Source organism: Myotis yumanensis, unplaced genomic scaffold (assembly GCF_028538775.1).
Source record: "Myotis yumanensis isolate MYYU_CA2020_CCGP unplaced genomic scaffold, mMyoYum1.0.hap1 SCAF_3, whole genome shotgun sequence".
Classification (NCBI taxonomy): Eukaryota; Metazoa; Chordata; class Mammalia; order Chiroptera; family Vespertilionidae; genus Myotis; species Myotis yumanensis.
Window position 1 is genome coordinate 70,939,705 of NW_027223754.1, and position 10,629 is coordinate 70,950,333.

The window sequence follows — 10,629 nt, forward strand, 5'->3', positions numbered from 1 at the left end:
TTGTGATGGTCATTTAGGATTTTATATACATAGATATTTAACAATAACTCAGGCCAAAGCTCTTGTACTGGAGATATAATTTAGAGTGTTATGTGAAAGTAATACGTTAAGTTGCTCTCTTCTTTTTCAAGTTTCTCTATTTTAAACCCAAAACCAATCTGCCATGAAGAAACAATGCCCCACTTGCTCTACCCAATGAAATAAAAATTATTAAGTTTGTTTTTAAGTAATTAAAAAAATAAAGCAAACACATTGAAGGGTGCATGTCATATGTACATTTGTATGATTTTTAAGTGAATAAACACACACACCCACACCACAAAAATATAAAATAAGCAAGTGACCAAGAAGACTTCCTCTGGCATCTTCCCAGCCATTATCAACAAGAAAGGTAATTAATCTGGTTACAATCATTATACATTAGGTACATCTGTTTTTAACTTTATATAACTGAAATTATACAGTACATATCCTTTTTATCTGGCTATTTTTGATCAATATTATGTTCATGATATTCTATATTTTAGAGAGTAGCAGTACTTATTTTTCATTGCTGAGTAACATCATATTACACAGCTTTATACCATAATTAGTAATCAATTCTAATTCTGAATGACATCTGGAGTGTTTCCATTTTTGGTTATTACAAAAAACATTGCTATAAAGATTCTCATAATGTTTCTTGATCCACATTCCTACATTTCAGTTGAGTCTAATTACTGGATTGATTTGTCATGGATGATGCATATGTATTTTCCGCTCCAGTGAGAACTACCAAATTTTTCCAAATAAATGAGACTAAATTTTTTCCCCACCAGTAGCATATGAGATTTCTAGATATGCCACATTTTTGGCAAGACCTGGCAGTATTATATTAAAAAAATTGCCATTCTGCTGAGTACAGAAATTGATCTCATTCTGGTATTAATTTGCTTTATCAGCAAGTGATGTTGAACACACTTTTTTTCTGCTTATTTGACATTAGCACATCCTTTAAAAAAAAAAAATCAACAAATATTTACTCCCATTCAATGGGTTGTCTTTTCATTTTGTTGATGGTTTCCTTTGCTGTGCAAAAACATTTTAGTTTGATGAAGTCTCATTTGCTTATTTTTTTAAATTTTGTTTCCCTTGCCCAAGGTGATATACCAGGGATAAACATTGCTTTAAGAAATGTGGGAGTTTTTACTGCCTATGCTTTCTTCTAGGATTTTTATGGTTTTGAGGCTAACATTTAAGTCTTTAATCAATTTTGAGTTCATTATTGTGTACGGTGTAAGAAGGTGGTCTAGTTGCATTTTTTTGCACATATCTGTTCAGCAGGTATGAGCAGAGCCGGCACTTGGAGCAGGTGTGAGCGCTGGGCAGGACAGTGGAGCGCAAGAGCAAAGAATTTTCAATAACCACCAGAGGCTTGCCCCGATGCCTTGGTCTGGCACTCCCTCACCTGCTCCACCATCCTGCCACAGCCGACGCCCACCATTTCTGTGCTCTGCTGCCAATGCCCACCATGTTCCACGTGTGCCCCCTCGTGGTCAGTGCACATCATAGCTACCAGTTGTTTGGTTTTTCAATTGTTCAGCCTTTTAGTCTATTTGCATATTAGGTTTTATATATATAGATAGTATTTAGACATTTATATCCCTTATGAAGTGTTGAACCCAATAAGTCTAGTACCGATCTGACACAGTAGATCTGTCATAATCATTTTAAATAGATGATTATGTGTGAGTTTATGTCTGGATTACCTGTTTTATTTGTCTCCTTCCAGCAATAATTCAGTCTTTACTAGTGCAGATTTATTGAGTGTCAATATATAATAATGTGAGTCCCCTAACTTTTTTCTTCATATAGATTTCCATATCAGTTTTAGAATCCTGTAAATTTACACACATAGGATTAAAACTGCACACACACACACACACACACAACCACATGCACACTCCTTTGCAGAAATTGTTATTGGGAATGGATTGAACTAATAGGGAATATGTGAATTAGAGGGAAATTTACATTTTAATATTGTGTCTTCCCATTTAAGACTGTAGTGTAAGCATGTCAAACTCGTGGCCAGCAAGCTGCATGTCTCATTTATTTGACATGCTTGCTAGTGTATTCCTCCATTCTTTTAGTTGTGTTAAGATTTTTTTCCCAGTAATACTTTTATAGTTTTCTATGTAATCTTGTACATTTCTTCTTAGTTTTATCCTAGGTATTGGATGTATTATATGCTTTGAAACTACATTTAAAAATTTTAAATTTGTTTATTGTATAAAATAATATAATTTTTATATTTACATTATAGCTCATTTTTAAGTTCACTTATTAATTTAAAAGTTTCTCTATAAAATGCATTTCAATATAATAAAGATCTCTCTGACTTCAATATCTTTGCTCTTTCAAAACCCCAATAGGACTTAAAAAAAATTGAAAAATTTTTAAGATATATATTTTTTATTTCAGAGAAGAAAGAGGGAAAGAGAGATAGAAACATCAATGAGAAGACAGATTCAACGATCTGCTGCCTTCCGCATGCCCCCTACTGGGGATTGAGCCTGCAATACAGGCATGTGCCCTGACAGGGAATTAAACCATGACCTCCTGGCTCACAGGTCGATGCTCAATCCCTGAGCCATGCCGTCTGGGAAGGACTTTTTTTATAAGTATTTTCTTCAGTTAGCTAGTATTAATATTGTATGGTAAACTAATATTGAAGAAGTTTTAAAGGTAGCTAATGAAGGCTGGACTATTACCCTCCCCAGTTAGTCATTTTATTAGAGGACATTTTTAACTGACACTATGATAAATCAAAGTAATGACTCTATCAAAGGGACACAGAGAAAGGCTCTTTTAGAGGATATTTTCAGGAACCTCAATTACCCCTTAAATCACATATGCTAAGTGACAATTCATTCTACCTATTTACATAGCCATTCCAAATTACATCACCCTGGACCTGTCCAATTATCCTAATAACCCTGCTGATTTATTTCAAATAATGCAATATAGGAAATAAAAGACACTGTTACTACCTAACTTATAGATTAATGTTACATCTCCAATTTGTCAAACTTTATTTTGAAATGATGAATAGAGCAACACATCTACACTAATAAAAGAGAAACAGTAATTGGCGTACGGCCATTACCCTTTTCATTGGCTAATCAGTGAGTATATGCAAATTAACTGTCAGCCAAGATGGCGGCTGGCAGCCAGGCACAAAAGTGAGCATGAGGCTTGCTTGCTGCGGGCTCCAACGTTCCCCGCCTCACTTGCCGGCCTCTGAGCTACAACTCTAAGCAACTATGTACTATGTTGCAAATAAGAAGATAAACAAAACTCCAGAAACCAGCTGACTGAAACCCAGCCGAACCGAAACATTGTATCCATGTTTTCAGCAGTGAGGCCTCAGAGCTAAAGCTGGTCCAGAATAAAAAAAATAAGAAGAAAACAAGGAGCAGTTGGGAGCTTTAGTCACTCGCCAGCTGGAAAACAGCCCTCAGCCCCTCACCCAGACTGGCCAGGCACCCCAGTGGGGACCCCCACCCTGATCCAGGACACCCTCCAGGGCAAACAAGCCGGCCCCCACCCATGCACCAGGCCTCTATCCTATATAGTAAAAGGGTAATGTGCCTCCCAGCACCGGGATCAGCGGAGCAGCCAGGCTCCCGGCACCAGGATCAGCGTGACAGGGGGCAGCGCCCAAAACCCCTGATCGCCCTGCAACTCTGTGTGTGACAGGGGGCGGGGCCACAACCTCCCTATCTGCCCTGCTCTGTGCCTGATAGGGGGGAGCTCCCCAATCCCCTGATTGCCCTGGGGCTCTGTGCTTGACAGGGTGCAGTGCACCAACCCGCACCCCCCCCACCCCGCCCCCATGGGCCCTGTTCTGTGTGTGACAGGGTAGAGCCATAACCTCTCCATCGCCCTGCCCCGAGTGTGACAGCAGTGGTGCCCCATCCCCCTGATCGGCCCTGCTCTGTGGGTGATAGAGGGTGGCGCCGCAACCCCCCTCCACGGGCCTTGCTCTGTGTGTGACAGGGTAGAGCCATAACCTCCCCATTGGCCCTGCCCTGAGTGTGACAGGGTGCAGTGCCCCAACCCCCCGATCCGCCCTGCTCTGTGTGTGACAGGGGGCGGTGCCCCAACTCCCCTATCGGCCCTACTCTGTGAGTGACAGGGGGGAGCTCCACAACCCCCTGATCGGCCCTGCTCTGTGTGTGACAGGGAGGAGCTCCCCAATCCCCTGATCGGCCCTGCTCTGTGTGTGACAGGGTACAGAGCCCCAACCCCCCTGATGGGCCCTGCTCTGTGAGTGACAGGGGGCAGCGCCCCAACCCCCTGATTGGCCCTGCTCTGTGAGTGACAGGGGCAGTGCCCCAACCCCCTGATTGGCCCTGCTCTATGCATCACACGGGGTGGTGCCACAACCTCCCCATTGACCCTGCCTTGAGTGTGATAGGGGGCGGTGCCCCAACCCCCCAATCAGCCCTACCCTAAGCGTGACTGAGGGTGGCATCACAACCTCCCGATCTGCCCTGCTCTGTGCATGACCAGGGGCTGCACCTAGGGATTGGGCCTGCCCTCTGCCACCCGGGAGCAGGCCTAAGCCAGCAGGTCGTTATCTCCCGAGGGGTCCCAGACTGCGAGAGGGCACAGGCCGGGCTGAGGGACTCCCCCTTCCCCCCTCCCCTGAGTGCACAAATTTTTGTGCACCGGGCCTCTAGTTGTATTATAAAACAGAAAGAGGCAACACACTACCAATTGCATATATCAGAGCAACTAAAATGTAAATGCTTTCAAATTAGCCTATTCATTTCCAAAATGTGCTCCTTTAACCTTCAGTGATCCTGTTGCTGGAATCAAATAACAAAATGTCAGTAGTCACTGTCTCCTTGGTCACCTATTTCATTTATATCCTGGAAAACATTTAATCCTATAATTCTTTTGTTTTAGTAATATTATAATGTACTGATTATAACACTAATTTTATATTTTGTTAACTGATTGATTCAAGTTATAAAGTAAAAAAAGGGAAGGCAATTCTAATTATTTGAATAGAAGATAAGCATTGTGAAATTTTAAGATAATTTATTTGTATGTATATAAAAATGAGTTGGAAAAAGTTTGAATCCCATAGGATGTGAAAGCAATGTCCTGCCTTCCTATTTCTCTCTCACATGTTAACAAGTTCTGTGTGTGTATGTGTGGCTTATCAGTGTACTCTCTTTGAATTCATTTGCTTTTGTTGCTGACTTTTTTTGTTTTAAATGATCCCTAAATGTAGTGCTGAATTACTCTGTCCCTAAGCATCAGAATGCTGGGATGTGCCTTAGAGAGAACATATGTGTGTTAGACAAGTTTCCTTCACATAGAGTTATAGTGCTCTTGACCATAAGTTAAATGTTAGAGAATAAACAACATTATTTTTAAAATGGGTTAAAAATGTGACCAGAGACTCATAAAAACTTACCGATGCATGTCCTCTAGGAACAATGGTTTATTTTTCATTAATATACTGTTTACACAATTTTAGAGAAAGCAATTAATGAGAAAAAAGAGAATGGCCTGTATGTGATTGAAAACATACATGTACATAGGACGTCAATTTAAAGAGAGTAACTTACCAAATACTGCTAAAGCTTTAGGCATGTCCCAGATCCACAGCATCATCAGAGAAAATAATACAAAGTAATTTGAGAACGTTCAACAGGTAGCTTCTTAAAACGCTGACCTATATGTAAGAAAATTCAAATAAGAAATAAAAAATATTTATTGTAGACTTACAAATATAAAATACATAGAAATATTGTCATTATAAAGCATGAAAACTTTCCTTAAAACCTTTTTAAATGATAAAATATAACACAAAGATGAATCATATATATGTATGTATATTATATTCATTTTAATAATTATGAACTAATCATCTATAGAACATTTCCTTCACCTTGATCTTAAATTTCCCAGTCTCCAGAACTCTGAGAAATAGATGTTTATTGTTTAAGCAATAATAAAAAAAGAATACACAAAACACATCTGTTTACATTGAACCTGTAATGCTATCTAAAATGGCATAAAAAAAAGAAATTAAGTGTTTAAATTATATAAAGTCTGATCCTAATGTATTTTCTCTCGCTTAAGTTGAACAGGTTTACCTGATCTCATGTACATTTTAATATCTGGGAAGAAAGTGGTCAAGAGGGAGGACTCCAGAACCACAGTGCAAATACTGAGTCATAAGTCAGTTACATTTTTAAGTGCTACTACCACAATTTAGAATGCCTATAATTTGACAGGCTATTCAATCTCTGTAGGCAACAGTTTTCTCATCTGCATAATGCATATTTTAGTAGTTGCTTCATCATTAAGTTTGTGAGAAATGAGATCATTTATAAAATGTGTTCATGTACTTCAGGAACAATTTTAGTAAATGTTAGCTATTATTATTGAATGAAATTACTTGAAGTTTTTGACAATTAATGAAAGAATATATGCTATTTGAATTAGATTTGTGAAAGTATTTATATGTTGTTAGTATGCAGTTGTTGGGGTTGTCAATATATATAACATGTGTTTTGTAAACATCAGGTCGAGATAGGTTGCAAGATCTGGTGATAAATGGAAAATTTCATTATTTTATTTGATGTTTAATTTAACTAGAAATTAAAAGTGAAAGAATTAAGAAAAACACTCATAGACACAGACAACATGATGGTGATTACCAGAGGGAAAGGGTAGCGGGAGATGTAGACGGGAGTATAGAGTGGATAAATGGTGATGGAAGACTTGATTTGGGGTGGATAAAACATCTACATCATTTCAATTACACAATGAAATACTACACAGCGTAATAAGATAATTTTTACCCTTTATCACAGCATGGATGGACCTGGAGAATCCTATGCTAACTGAAATAAGCCAGTCAGCGAAAGACAATTACCATATGATTTCACCCATATGTGCAATCTAATGAACAAACTGAGCTAGCATTTTCAGAACTACGATCTCATATCATTCATTCTACAGCCCACTGATTGGAACGGCAATACAACACCTGAAACCTACATAAGTTTATTAACCAGTGTCATCCAAATAAATTCATTAAAAAGAAAATTTAATTTTAATTGGACAAAGATAAAGACACATAATCCACAGAAGATCAATTAGTGATAGTCAATAATCATAAACTGTTGGATCTCACTAGTAATCTGGCAAATGTAAAATAACAATGTGAGAACTGGAATGGGAGTCATGCTGGCAGAGGGAAGAGTTTATGGTAAAGGCCTAGAGCAGTGGTTCTCAACCTGTAGATTGCGACCCCTTTGGCGGTCGAACGACCCTTTCACAGGGATCACCTAAGACCATCCTGCATATCAGATATTTACATTACGATTCATAACAGTAGAACATTACAGTTATGAAGTAGCAACAAAAATAATTTTATGGTTGGGTCACAACATGAGGAACTGTATTTAAAGGGCCAGAAGGTTGAGAACCACTGGCCTACAGGAAGAAAAAAAAAAGCAATACATGATTTGACTGAGGAAGTGAAAGCAGATAGTATGCCTGGAACCCATAATCAGAGAGGGGCAAGGATCCTATAGGTGATACTGAGTTCAGACTTTATGCTGAAGATATTGTAGGAGTCCAGGCTTCCTGGAAGTGACTCAAATTCCAGCTTAAAACACTCCAATGGGATCCCACTGTGCTTAGAAAAAATCCCAACTTTGTCATGGCCTGGTCCTGTTTACCTCTGAACTCACCGACCTCTCTCTTTATCCTAACTCCAGTTCCCATCAAACACTCCAGTCTTTGTCATCTCAGGTCCTTCCCCTTGCTGTTCCCTTTGCCTAAAAATGCTTTCCCTCTGATCTTCAAATGGCTGCTGGTGTTAACCATTCATATCTTGGCACGGAAGTCAACCTGAGAGGCGTTCCCTGTTCTGTTTTTTTTCTAAAGTAGCACCTCCAGATTTGCTCTAGAGAAGTGAGTGGGGTTGTGGATAAAGCAGGATTGGCTGTGAATTGATGGCGTTTGAAGCTGGGGTGAAGGATCCATGGACATCATTGTCCTGTTCTGTCTAATTGTGTTTGAAGTTTTCCATAATAACTTAAAATAAAATAGTACTCCACATCCCCTTCCTCTGCATTTTATCTTTTTGTTTGTTTGTTTGTTTGTTTTACTCGTAAAGGTGACTTTTAATAAAAGCCATCATTTAATTGAAATAAAAAAGAATAAAACTGACCATGCAATCACAGCTTCACTTACAATGATACAAACGTGCACGTGTCATTCCCAACCGTGCCACAGTCGGTCCCATGGGCCTCAGTGACCCCTGTGAACCCTAAGGGGACAGTGGAACTGCAGCAGGAAGCTGCCCCTGGACAGGTCTGAGCCGTCACTCCTGCCCCATCTCACCTGGACCCAATAGTCACGCACAGGCCCGGACGGAAGCACCACCGCTGGTCCAGATGTACCTTGGAATTTAAAGCTTCCAGACGGGGTCACAGAGGATAACTGAGCTCTCAGAGGGCCTGCGAGGATGGCTTCTCACATGGACATGGCAGCGACCCGCCACCACCATGACAGCCGCACCAACGAAGACCTCCACCCCCGAGGGAACAGAGCTAGCAGCACCCCGAGCACTGCCTCCGCACCTCCCGGACGGGGGAAGCATCTCCCCCAGGGCTGGGCTCTGGCGGCCGATCCTTCTGCCAGGACAGCAGCCCCGCCCGCACCAACCAGGCGGGACCCAGGAGACCAAGGCCACACGTGCCCGCGAGCCCGGGGCCGGCGGCGTCACTGACACCTTCGCTTCGCCCTAACGCCGCTGTGTTCACGGTGCCGCGCTCCTGTTGGGCATCGGAGCGGAATTCATCTCTGAGTCAAACAGGCAGGGAACCAGATGAAGGCGGAAATCTCCCGCGTGGGCTCCCAGGAAGGGTTCCGCGTAGTGTAATGAAAAGTGATTTTTAAAAACCTCTGCAGTCGTTCCGAAACACGAGGCACCAGCAGAGCAGACTCCGGCCAGGGCGGCCTGGGAGACTCAGTCTGTCTGTCCATCTGGGAGACTCCGTCTGTCTGTCCATCCTCGGCGGTGGCTACGCCCCTCCCTCGGGGGAAGGCGACAGTGACAGGGTCAGGTCCCGCTCAGGCCGCCATCGAGCCGGTCGCTGGGGTGGGCCTCGTCCAGCTCCACCGACAGGTCCTCCTCCATCTCCTCGCCGAGGCTCAGCTCGCTTCTCTCGGAGCGTGGCCGGTGCTATCGAAGCCACCCTCACAGACGTCCTCTTCTCCAGCCCCTAACGGAGGGGCTACCCAAGGGAGGCGACTTTTATCATCCACCCCCTTCAGGTCTTCCCGAACCGCCCTTCCCCTTTGGCCTCCCCAGTCTTCCAAGGAGGGCGCTCCCGACAGGGAGCCGAGTCCGCGCTTCCAAGGATGGGGCGTCGGCGAGCAAGCGAGGCTCTCTCCTGGCTTCCCAGGGTCACTTCTCCAACCGTAAGCTTTTTCCGGTTTCGGAATGGGATCGTCAAAGAAAGAATCTCCGTCCAGGTCATCTTCCTGCGGACCAAGGCCAGCTTTGTCTCTGACCTCCGGACTTTGGTGGCTTCAGAGAGATCCCATTTCTGTCTCGCGGGCCGGTACATGAAGACCGCTCTTGCTCCTTGGTTCTGACGAGGAGATGCTGGTATTGCTCTGACCAGCACCCGTGCCGGCCTTCTGCCCGGCCCGGCACGCGCTCAGCTCTCCTTCCGGTGATGGCGGTGGTGGAGGATGCGCATTGGCCAGAGCCTGCGCACCTTCCCCTCTAGCGAGCGGGCGGGCGGGCCCTCCGTCCTCCGTCCTCCCCCCTCCCCCCTCCTCCCCCCTCCCCCCTCCTCCCCCCTCCCCCCTCCCCCCTCCCCCAACGCCTTACATGCTCTCGGCCTTCCGGACCTTGAGAGGTGCTAGCTTCCGGCTGGACAACGGCCACGGTGAAGTCCAGAGGAAAGAACTGGAGACACTCTGCCACCGCACGAGCCACCGGCCGGCGGCCATCTTTCGTGCTTAAAAGACGTTTTCAGGCTCTCGTGGCCTAAAGGAGTTTTGTTCTCCACTTTGTCTTGCTCCTCCAGCGCTAAGACCACGGCCTCCCGGAGCTCCGCCTTGATGCGACTCAGGACCCCGCAGCTCCGCGCCCTCCGCCGCCATCCTGCTTCTCCGAGACCACGCCCCCGCGCCGGCGCCCTCTGCAGTTTACCTTCGTGGCAGCCTGAAATTAAGTTCTTTTTTCCTTGTGAAAGCTTCATGAAGGTAAAACGGAGTCACCTTTTTCACTTTGGGGGCCTTATGTTTCCGATTTGGGTTAGGCTGTCTGGAACACCAAATATTTGCCACTTAGGCCTTGGAGCAGCACCCGGCACACAAAGTAAGAGGCCCACATACTTTTTATTCTGAAATTAGAATCACTCACTTAAATTTTAGAGAATGAAAGGCCTGGAATACCAGGTTAAGGAGCTTTGCCTCGCTCTACAGGTGGTAGGGAGACAGGGTAAGGTTGTGAGAAAGGCGGGATCCCGGTGAGGCGGGACTAACTGAAAGCCGCCTGGAGACTGAGGTCGGGGCGGGGCTGAGCCAGGGAAG

At 44.0% G+C, this 10,629-nt stretch overlaps 1 pseudogene; it reads right to left on the reverse strand.

The window, feature by feature from the left end:
* Positions 1–9,142: 9,142 nt before the first annotated feature.
* LOC139006189 (centrosomal protein 43 pseudogene) lies at positions 9,143–10,295 on the reverse strand (annotated as a pseudogene).
* Between the last annotated feature and the right edge of the window lie 334 nt (positions 10,296–10,629).